Source organism: Aquarana catesbeiana, linkage group LG10 (genome assembly GCF_042186555.1).
Source record: "Aquarana catesbeiana isolate 2022-GZ linkage group LG10, ASM4218655v1, whole genome shotgun sequence".
Lineage (NCBI taxonomy): Eukaryota > Metazoa > Chordata > Amphibia > Anura > Ranidae > Aquarana > Aquarana catesbeiana.
This window is the reverse complement of record NC_133333.1, coordinates 219,839,762-219,851,982: the sequence shown is the minus strand read 5'-3', so window position 1 is coordinate 219,851,982 and position 12,221 is coordinate 219,839,762.

Here is a 12,221-nt window from a genome sequence, read left to right as displayed (position 1 = left end):
TCCATGACAGTAACCCCCCTCTTACGAGGCCTCCCCTTCTTGGGCCCAAGCTTGGAGGGAAACTTCAGATGAAACTTCCTCAACAGACGAGGCGCAAAGACATCAGATGCAGTGATCCAAGACCTCTCCTCAGGACCAAACCCTTTCCAATGCATGAGGTACTGAAGAATGCTTTTACAGAGTCGGAATCCAGAATTTGACTAACCTTGTACTTCTGATTATCCTCAGAAACCAGGGCCACAGTAGGGAAAGGACAAAAGAACTTGTTGTGGACTAAAGACTTCAGAAGGGAAACATGGAAGGAGTTAGAAATTTTGAGGCTTTTAGGAATCTGAAGTTTGAAACAAACTGGATTTATTTTAGAGGTCAGAGAAGGAACCCAGAGCTTGATGTTTCTGGTGGCGAGCCAGACTTTGTCCCTTAGCTGTAGAGAAGGCGGTTTATGCCTGTGACGGTCGGCAAAAATGTTGAATTAGCCAGCAGCTGCCCGGAGGGAATCATGAACGTCACCCCAAATAGAATTGAAAGACTACTGAGCTGTAGCCAAAGCTGGAATGTCTGGAGAACAGGTCATAGGAAGAGGGAGCTGAGGGTGTTTTCCATAAACTGTGAAAAAGGGTGTCTTCTGAGAACTGGTGTTTACATGATTGTTGTGAGAGAATTCTGCCCACGGGAGTAGAGAGGACCAATCGTCATGATGAGCAGAGACTAAGGTGCCGAGAAATGCCTCTAACTCCTGATTAACCCTCTCAGTCTGTCCATTGGATTGAGGGTGGTAAGAAGAGGAATTATCCAAGACAATATTGAGGGATTTGCAAAAGGCTCTCCAAAAACGAGAAGTAAATTGAACATCCCTGTCGGAAACATTAAGAGAAGGAACCCCATGGAGGCGGACGATTTCTCGAACAAAAATGGGGACCAAAGCAGGAGCAGAAAGGAGACTAGAATGGGAAACAAAATGAGCCATCTTGGAGAACCGATCTATTACCACCCAAATGACAGTATTATTCTCAGACAGTGGAAGATCAGTGATAAAATCAATGGCAATGTGAGACCAGGGCTCCTTGGGAATGGGCAAGGGCATGAGAAGACCATCAGGAGCTTGTGTGGAGGATTTAGACTGAGCACAGATGTGACAAGCCTTAATGTAGTCCTTGACATCCGAACAGACAGTAGGCCACCAGTAGTGGCGACTGATGAGCAGGAAGGATTGGAGGAACCCAGCATGACCTTCCAGCTTGGAATTATGTCCCCAGTAAAAAGACTCCAACTGACCTGTCTTGGATTCAGATGTTTGGCATTCTGTAAGTACTGCAGATTCTTATGATCAGTGAAAATCGTTATAGAGTGAAGGGAACCCTCCAAGAGATGATGCCACTCCTCTAACGCCAATTTAATTGCAAGAAGTTCCCGATCACCACCAGCATAATTTTTCTCTGCCTGAGAATTTTTTTGGAGAAGAACACATGGTTGACATTTCTTCTCAAAGGATTGAAGAAGCATAGCTCCTACCCCATTGAAGAAGCATCCACTTCAATAAAAAATGGATCCCCAGGATTAGGTCTCCTCGAGAGAGGTCCAGAAACAAAGGCCTGTTTCAAATCATAAAATGCAGAGACCACTCCTTGGCATTAGCACCCTTCTTGGTCAAGGCGATAAGAGGCGCAGCAATGGAAGAGTAATTCCTAATGAACTGCCTATAATAATTTGTGAACCCAAGAAAATGCTGTGTGGCCTTGAGGCTGGCAGGAAAAGGCCAGTTGGTAATGGCCGAGACCTTTCCAGGATCCATACGAAGACAAACTAGAGACAAAGCAACCCAGAAACAGGACTTCAGAACATTCAGAAGAACATTTATCGAGCATGGCATACAGATTATTCTCTCTAAGTACAATCCGGACATGGTTTCTGTGGACAAGCAGATTTTCTGAAATTATGAGACTGTAATCCAGATAGATGACAACAAATGAATACAGCAGATCCCTGAAGATTTTGTTGACAAAGTTTTGAAACACAGCTGGGGCATTACACAAACGAAAGGCATAACCAAGTATTCGTAATGCCCATCTCTAGTGTTAAACGTGGTTTTCCATTCATCACCTTCCTGTATCCAGGTCAGATTGTATGCACCTCTGAGATCCAACTTGGTAAAAATGGAGGCACCTTTCAACCCGTCGAAAAGCTCAGATGTTAAGGGTAAGGGGTATCGATTTTTGATTGTCACTGCATTTAAACCTTGATAGTCAATGCAGGGTCTTAAGGTACCATCTTTTTTGGCAATGAAAAAGAAGGATTTCCGAATGAAACCTCTCTCTAGATTTTCAGCGACATACTCGGACATGGCCTGGGTCTCTGGGATGGACAGAGGGTAGGTACGGCCCCTGGGCAGAGTTGCTCCGGGGACAAGGTCAATAGCACAGTCAAAGGACCTGTGAGGAAGCACCTCAGCTGATTTTTTTTCAGAACACATCCCTGAAATCGCTATATGCATCTGGAAGAGCGGAAGATACAGATGTGGTTGCAAACGGAAGTCTCTCTTTGGGGCAACCTTGAGTAGGCAGGACGAGAAACAGGAGGGACCCCAAGCCAGGATCTGCCCAGAAGCCCAGTCCACATGTGGAGAGTGGAGCTGTAGCCAAGGAAGGCTCAATATGATCGGTGTTGAGGCCTTAGATAGGATAAGGAAGGATATCCACTCCTGGATGGAGTATCCCTACCAAAATCCTAACAGGGAGTGTCTGGAAGCAGATGAGGCCCCCAGGAAGAACAGTGCCATCACTTGTGGAGACCACCAGTGGCGTAGTGAGGGGCGAAAGAGTAAGCTTCATAGAAGATGCAGTTCTCCAGTCCATAAAATTGTCAGCAGCCCTCGAAATCCAGATATGCCAAGACCGATTGAGAGGAAACGCCTACATGAAGGGACACCAAAAGAAGAAGACGAGAAGGTGATATTTCTGGGTCAATTACTCCACCTTCCAGATGTATTAGACCCGAGCGTTTCCCGGACGAAGCAAGCAGGAGTCACGAAAATGCCCCTTGCCCCCACAATATAGACACAGGCCCAGAGTTCTACACCTAGCACGTTCTTTTGGGGTCCGCCTGGTCCAGCCCTGCTGCATAGGTTCCTCAGCTGGCAGAAGATGCTCCATGGGATGAAGGGAGGGGAGTTCAGGCTTACTAGAGACCAGGGAGTGCTGGCGTCTTTTGTCTAGGGACCTCTCCTGAAAGCGAATATCGTTCTGGTTACACAACTAGATGACATCGTCCAGACCGGTGGAGATCGTTCTTCCCGCTAATTCATCCTTTACTTGGTCAGAGAGGCCAACTAAAAAGGTTGCAACTAAGGCCTCATTATTCCAGCTCAACTCAGCTGTTAGTATACGAAACTGAAGAGCATACTGTCCCACAGAAGAAGACTCTTGGCAAAGACGTAGAAGGGCACTGGCCACTGAAGAAACCCGACTCGGTTCCTCAAAGATATTCCAAAAGAGCTTCAGGAAGTCGGGCAGGCTAGAAACCACTGGATCATTCTTCTCCCACAGGGGGGCAGCCCAGGCTAAAGCCTCACCGGAGAGGAGGGAAATAATATAGGCTACCTTTGCCCGATCAGAGGAGAAGTTTAGAGGCTGGAGTTCAAAGTGAATGGTGCACTGGCTGAGTAACCCCCTACAGGTCTTGGAGTCGCCATAGAGATGGGATGGAGCTGGCAGCTGCAGCGACTGTGTGGCTGCGACTGCAACTGGTATAGGTACAACCGTCGATTGCGGTTGCTGAATCGGGGTTCCTAAGGAAGCCTGAAGCTGCTTGAAGTGGGAAGCCAAATCCTAGAAGAATCGCATCACCTGGGTCTGATTATATTCCTGGGTCTCGAGTCCATGGACTATGCCCTGCAATGGATCATCTGCGGGTAGCAGCATGTCAGCTGGGTCCATGGTTGGTCAAACTGTCCAGTCACCATGTTTTACCTCACCAGGTGACACCAACCCTAGTGACGACACTTATTGACCACCACTGTACAAACCAAGGCCCACACTGACATCTCTGTACCCCTACAGCCCCTGTTGACCATCACAATACCCTTCGGTACACATTTAACACCATGGTACTCTCCCAACCCCTTCAAGCCCCCACTTCCACCAAGGTTTTTTTTTCCCCAGTGACTCCTCAGTCTATCAACATCAGGGCAGTCATCCTCCCATGAACATTGGATTGTTCTCCTCCTACTGAAAACAAACACTAGACATTTTTCCTCCTGCTACCTGCTACCTGCTGCTGGGACATTTTTCTTTTTTCAGGGGCCACTGACAGCAGGCTTGGTCACTAGAATCTCACATCAGCTAGGGAACTAGGGAACTGAAGCTCAAACAAAACCATTCTGCAAAATTAAATGTCCTGCAGTGATGTAAGGCTCGGCGGGTGGAACCACAGTGGGAGAGACCAAGCATCTAACACACCCAGAAAGGACTGGATTCCACCAGCTTTCTAAGGTCTTCAAGGGAGCAACATTTGGAGTCCCCCACCACCACCACCACCAGAAAGGAAAGTGCAGGTTATCTTTATATATATATTATATATATATATATATATATATATATATATATATATATATATATATATATGTGAAAAATTTAAGGGGGTCTGAATACTTTCCGTCCCCACTATATATATATATATATATATATATATATATACTGTATATATACATATGCACACCCATATGAACCCTTATAACCCTTATTTTACAGGACATCATCTTCTTCTGACGTGTCTAATAAAAAGTGTTCTCAGCGTTTCATTATTTGTGATCGAGTATTTTAGTGCTGGAATGGTGCCATGCAGCAGTTACAGAAAATAAGTTGAGCTTTGGGGATTGCTGGTTAATCACTTTGCTCTTACATTGCATTACTAATTAATGTGAGCAGTAGGCTACACACACAATCGCTCCCTCTTTAAATAGCTTGCAGAGGAAAAAAGAGAATTTAGGCTTGCGTCAGCAGCTTTCTGGAAATGTCTAATCTGGAGAAGAGACGGTAACCTCGGGGCACAGGGCGCTCTGCAACAAGAAAACACGGTTCGTCTGCAACGTGACGCTTTATTTAATAGGGGAATCCACAACAATTCTTCTCCATAAGCAGAAACACAATCTTTGTTGTGTTCAGAGTCAGAATGCAGTTTAATATGAATGTGTACTCCATTTACCACTTTCCCTCTGGAGCATTTTTTTTCACTTTTTGAACATATGTTAAAATCTGCATATTAGGTTGTAAAATTACTTAAACTCTCAGAATATTGGATATTTTCTGAACGCAGGGGCCATGTAGAATAAAAAAAAATGGTGGTTACAATTTTTAATGTCCAATGATATTTATATGACTGTTTATCACATCTATATTTTCTTACAATTACTCTTTTATATTTTTTTTACTATTTTCTTAAAATAAATACCAAATATGTCAAGCATCAAAAAAGTGTGTGCCTAGGAAATTGTGCAAAAATTATGGTACCCAAATTGATCCATAGGTGAAGCTTCGTCAGCTTTAACAGATCATCATTTTAAAATTAACCATAAATAAAGGATTTAGAATTACAGTTCTCACTTTGGCGTGTGCAGTGTTACCCAATATTTGTTGTGCAATTGTTTACATGCTTTTGGATGCATGTGCACTGGGTGATGGGAGTGCTTTTAACATTTTTTATATTTTTTTTTCTTTTATTCTATTTCACATTTTTAACACTTTTATTTTCTTTTTTATTTAACTTTATTGCTATCACAAGGGGGTTAAAAAACAAAACAAAACAAACCCTATGTGATAGCAGTGAGCAGATGACAGGTAATCTTTATGGAGACATCAAAGGTCTATCAGATCCCTAATGACAACCCTGCTCTCTACTTTAGTGGATCAAACACAGGTCTGTGCTTGATATGCTGTTTACCTGGCTTTTCAGACAAGCTCTGACAGCCGTGAACTGGAAATGCTCAGTGCTGAGCGCTTCGAGGTTCACACTCAGAGGAGACCAGGAATGTTCCCATCACAGGCCATTGAAATGTGATAAGTTTCCCTTTTTTTTTTTTTCTAACCATCCATAGACTCACCATCGACTCATAATTATAGCTTTGGTAGAGATATTGGGAATATTCCATTCACCAAAATTTCGGACCAAGTTTCATGGATTTTTAAGGGTATAATGGGCTTTAATTGGTTTCTGGGAGTTGGGGATTCAGGGATAACTGTTCAAAAAATGCTGACTCTTATGCCCCGTACACACGATCGGACATTCCGACAACAAAATCCATGTATTTTTTCAGACGTATGTTGGCTCAAACTTGTCTTGCATACACACGGTCACACAAATCTTGTCGGAAATTCCGAACGCCAAGAACGCGGTGACGTACAACACATACAACGAGCCGAGAAAAAGGAAGTTCAGTAGCCAGTGCGGCTCTTCTGCTTGATTCCTAGCATGCGTGTAACTTTTGTCGGAATTGAGTACACACGATCGGAATTTACCACAACAGATTTTGTTGTCGGAAAATTTGAGATCCAGATCTCAAATTTTGTGACTCGGAAATTCCGATGGAAAATGTTCGATGGAGCCTACACACGGTCGGAATTTCCGACAACAAGCTCCCATCGAAAATTTTCCGTCGGAAAATCCGACCGTGTGTACGGGGCATAACAGTAATCCTTATGCCGCGTACACATGACCGGACTTTACGGCATACTTGGTTCGGCGGACCGGAGTCCGTCGGACAATTCGATCGTGTGTGGGCTCCTTTTTCTCCAAAAGTTCGACGGACCTAGAAATGAAACATGCTTTAAATCTTTCCGATGGACTCGAGTCCGGTCGAAAAGTCCGCTCGTCTGTATGCTAGTCCGAAGGACAAAAACCGACGCTAGGGCAGCTATTGGCTACTGGCTATGAACTTCCTTGTTTTAGTCCGGTCGTACGTCATCACGTACGAATCCGTCGGACTTTGGTTGATTGTGTGTAGGCAAGTCAGTTCATTCGTAAAGTCCACCGTAAAGTCCGTTGAAAAGTCCGCAGGACTAAGTCTGCCGTAAAGTCCGCTCGTGTGTACGCGGCATAACACTAATGATGACCCTTAGAATAGCACTGTGACATTTTGACTTTAAAGAGTACCAAAAGGCAACAGAATCTCATTTGGACAAATGTGAAAATGGCAATTTAATTGTAAAGTTAAGTTTGGCAAAATTTTCCACCTATAGCGGATAATTGCTTGTGCTGTTTGTCACCAATGAAGGTTTAACTAAATAGAACCGTCACTTCTGGTTGGACTGCAAGCTGCAATCCCAACCCTGGCTGCTCTCTAGCTTCTGGATAGGCCCTCAGGCAGCCTAGCAACCAGATGCCCCGGGATAGGCCCAATCTCCGGCAGTCAGACCAAGGTGCAAGGGACCACACTTCAGGACACAGGTCATCTTGCAAAGGTATCTTCAGTCTGTCCACATGACAGCCAAAGACAAGAAACTTCCTTGATTAGTTACAAACAACATCGTGCTGAAAATCACAGATCGCTCTTCAGGGTGGATCACCCCAACAACTCCTACTTTTAGCCAACATGGCTCAGATGGACTCTCTGTGTATCTACAGTCCAACACGGTCCTGGCAGTACAGTTTTCTGAAATGTTCAAAGTTAATAAAGAACTCTGTGCATAGGAATGTAGTGGCTTCAGCAAAGTGTCCTTTAACTTCAGAAGTGCACATTTGTAATCCACAAGAGAGGTGAGATAAGTATCATTGGGACAGTCACCAGTAATACCCGGGATCGGGCAGGATCAATGTTTCTCCCTTGGTATTCACCGTAGTGACAAAGTGATTGAAGGTCCTTTGCTAGAACATACATTATTTGGGTTAGTTCACAAACGGGCATGCACTGATATTGGAGGAAGTAATCATTGGTCTATGAGTGTGGTGAGGTCACTGCACTTGTTCTCTATTGAGAATAATGAATCCCTTGTGGACTTTTATTTACAGATCCGTGTGAATAGATCTGTGAATAGATGACGTGGCTGTGTGAGGAGAACCACACACAGTCGTGCTGAATTAAAACAAAATTTAAGATGTTATGGGGGGAAATTGCAATTCGGATAATAAGGGGTGGTTTGAAGGTCCAGGGCTGTGGAATGTGACCATGTTTAATGTTACACCCTAAATATGAGTGTACCATGAAACATGATCAGAAAGGTGGACTTAGCCTTTAACCTCTTGCAGACCGCTCGCCGTAGATATACACAGCGAGAGCTGATCCATGGGTACCCTGGACTCGATGTCTGCTGGCACTCGCTGATCCTTCAGTACAGAGGGAGTACGGCAAGGCAGATCGCCGTTCTGTCAGTACGGAAGGCATGGATTCTCTGTCTCTGCAAAGCGGGGGCACCAATTCATGCCTTCTCCTAGTACAAGCACCTCTCCCACAGTAAGAAAACACCAGCTAAGGACACAATTAACCCTTTGATCGCCCCTGATGTTAAAGGAGTTGTAAAGGCAGAAGGTTTTTTAGCTTAATGCATTCTATGCATTAAGATAAAAATCATTCTGTGTCAGTGGCTAGTGGTGAAGTTTTAGGATGGGGGGGAGCGCCAGACCCTGCCCTTCCTTTTTGACCCCTCCCACTTGGTGAAAATGGGCTTGGTTTCAGCGAAATAGTGGGCGTGGCTCTAAGGTGGTGTGGTTAGCGTCTGAGATAAACGAGGGATGGAGGGAGGGAGAGAGGGACAGGAGGCCCAGATCCTACACAACAATAGAAATATGTGTATTCTAGAAAGTTTAACAATCAGCAGATAAATTTACTCCAAACACCTGGTGTTAGCATTTCAATCATCCCGGCACCATGGTTGTTATGGTGTCAGGATGATTGAAGCGCATTATTTCTATTATTACATCGTAATAAAAAATGAAATCATTCAACTCACCATAATCCAGAATCAGTGAGAGCCCTGAGCGTATCAATTGCCAGGTCGCCTATCAGATGTCCCCAGCGGTGTCCCTCCTCACATCAGGTGCCCCCAGCGGAGTACGTCCTTACATCGGGTTCCCCCAGCGGAGTCCGTCCTTACTTCAGGTGCCCCCAGCGGAGTCCGTTCTTACATCAGGTGCCCCCAGTGGAGTCCCTCCTTGCATCAGGTGCCCCCAGCGGAGCCCCTCCTTACATCAGGTGCCCCCAGCGGAGTCCCTCCTTACATCAGGTGCCCCCAGCAGAGTCCCTCCCTTCATCAGGTGCCCCCAGCGGAGTCCCTCCTTATATCTGTGTCCCCATCAGTGGAGTCCCTCCTTATATCTGTGTCCCCGTCAGCGAAGTCCCTCCTTAAATCTGTGTTCCCAGCGGAGCCCCTCCATACAGCCATACAGCTGTGTCCCCAGTGGAGCCCCTCCTTACATTTGTGTCCCCAGTGGAGCCCCTTTTTACATCTGTGTCCCCAGTGGAGCCCCTCCTTACATGTGTTCCCAGTGGAGCCCCTCCTTACATGTGTTTACAGTGGAGCCCCTCCTTACATCTGTGTCCCCAGCTGAGCAGCAAGGTCCTCCTCACATTTGTGTCCACAGTGGAGCCCCTCCTTACATCTGTGTCCCCATCAGCGGAGCCCCTCCTTACATCTGTGTCCCCAGCGCAGCCCCTCCTTACATCTGTGTCCCCGACAGAGCCCCTCCTTACATCTGTGTCCCCAGCGGAGCAGAAAAGTCCTCCTCACATCTCTGTCCCTAGCGGGGCCCCTCCTTACATCTATGTCCCCATCAGCGGAGCAGCAGGGTCCTCCTCACATCTGTGTCCCCGGCAGCACAGCCCTCCTTCAAGCCTCATCTGTGACACCCCCCAGCTAGTTCCTGGCTTTCTCTGTGTGTTCAGTGAAGAGTGGAGGGGCCTCCCCTCTCCACTGAACACAAGGGGATTAGTCCTCACGGCGGCCATCTTTTTGTAGCCCGCCGGATGTGACTTTGTTCTCACACTGAGAACAAGGCACCCGGCCAGGCGCTGGGCGGATGCTGCTTGGCGCGATGGATTGCGCCGCAAAGCAGGTCCAAACTCCTCCAATGAAGCATCGTATCTGCAATCTCGTGACTGCAGTGCCATGTATCTGCTGCCCGAACACAGTGCACTTAAGGACTTTTTTTTTCTTGTTTTTTTTAAAGGGCCATGTTTAAAAAAAATTATTACTTTTTGACTGCCGGGGGGGGGGGGGGGGGGGCGGCGCTCGGACGGGCCGCCACTGTTCTGTGTGTAGCAGCTTCCCCAGCAACCCCTAATACCTACCTGAACCCCCTCTCTGTCCAGGACTCTCCCTCCTGATTGGCTGAGACACAGCAGTGGTGCCATTGGCTCCTACGGCTATCACTCAAAGTCAGTTTGCCCATCAGGAATGAGGGGCTGGTGCCGAACAGCAGCTCCGTGTCTAAATGGACAGACGGAGCTGCAGCTCGGCTCCGGAGCCCCTATTGTAAGCTGCTTGCTGTGGGGGCACTCGACAGGAGCAGTGAAGAGGGACCCGAGAAGAGGAGGATCCAGGTTGCTCTATGCAAAACCAACTGCACAGGGCAGGTATAACATGTTTGTTATTTATAAAAAAAAAAAAAATTACTATACTTTACAATCACTTTAACTCCTTCCGAGCCAGTGTCATTAGTACAGTGACAGTGCGTATTGTTAGCACTGATCACTGTATTAGTGTCACTTGTCCCCAAAAAGTGTCAGTTAGTAACCTATTTGTCTGCCACAATATCTCAGTCTTGCTATTACTAGTAAAAAAAAAACATATATCCCATAGTTTGTAGACGCTATAACTTTTGCGCAAATCAATCAATATATATACGCTTATTGGGCTTTTTTTTATTACCAAAAATATGTAGCAGAAGACATATTGGTCTAAATTGATGAAGAAATTAGATTTTTTCAATTGTTTTTTAGAAAGTGAAAAATATTGTTTTTTTTTTCAAAACTGTTGCTCTTTTTTTGTTTATTAGTGCAAAAAATAAAAACCGCAGAGGTGATCAAATACCACCAAAAGAAAGCTCTATTTGTGGGAAAAAAAGGACATCAATTTTATTTGGGTACAGTGTCGCACGACCGCGCAAATGTCAGTTAAAATAACGCAGTGCGGTATCGCAAAAAAATGGCCTAGTCATGAAGATGGGTAAATCTTTCAGAGGGCAAGTGGTTAAACATTATTTGGTTTAATTCATGACCGGTTCTCTTTAATCCTGTTTCTTTTTCTTTTATAAATGCACCGGCTGCAGAACTGCAAGGAATTTGATCCCATCACACAGCGCAGCAAATCTATTCTGTTCTAATGAAGACGTGTGTCACCTGGCTGGGTGAGACTGTAAATCTCCCTCTTATGTAACTCACATAGTAACACGCAACTGCAAAAGGCAATTAAACAGCCCTTCAGAGCGAAGAGACCTGAGAAATGCGACGGGGGGGGAATCGCAGGGAGGGGGGTTCCGCAGGGTCAGTGATGCAATTACAAATATAGACAGAAAAGTGAAAATAAATTGTGTAATATTCATAGGAGAGAAAATATTTTATTGATAAGTCAGCGGCTGCAGGCTGTTCTCACCTCTGAAGCCATCCATCTCTGACAAAGTGACTTCTTGAGTAATAAACTCCCCTAGAGCCGGAATAAATGACTTCCCTCCAGACGGGGGGAGCGGATGATGCGGAAGAGTTTTATGATTGCTGTTAATTAGTATAGCGCCAACATATTCAGCAGCTGATCACAGTGGGAACGCACCGGAACTGTGACATCATTGTGGAAAGCAAAGCTCGAAAAATTATTGAAGATTTTGTTGTGTCAAGTCACATTGTGGCTTCTTTCACACAATGTATGTATGCATATACCCATGCCATGGGCCATCTTTGTCTGCACAGGCGTTTCATGCATGCATGTGCAGTCAGTCTCATTTATGTCTATTGGGATGCAGCAGCTGCATGCAGGGCTTATCTTATTACTCCCAGTTGCATGGGGAACCCCTGCAGTCTCTGCTCCTCAACAGGGGGAATCGCATGTGGACAGAGCAGGTGATCAGGAGCCAATCTTTTGTGGCTCTCACTGCAGAAGCTGAAAGCCGGCATCTCCTCCTCCCTCCCGGTGACTTTCAGCTGATGTAGGGTGAGCCACAAAAGATCAATTCAGCTATTTCCCCCTGTTACTACACTGATCACCCCCTCCTGCCCACTATCGGATTCTCCCCCTGCTGCCTAG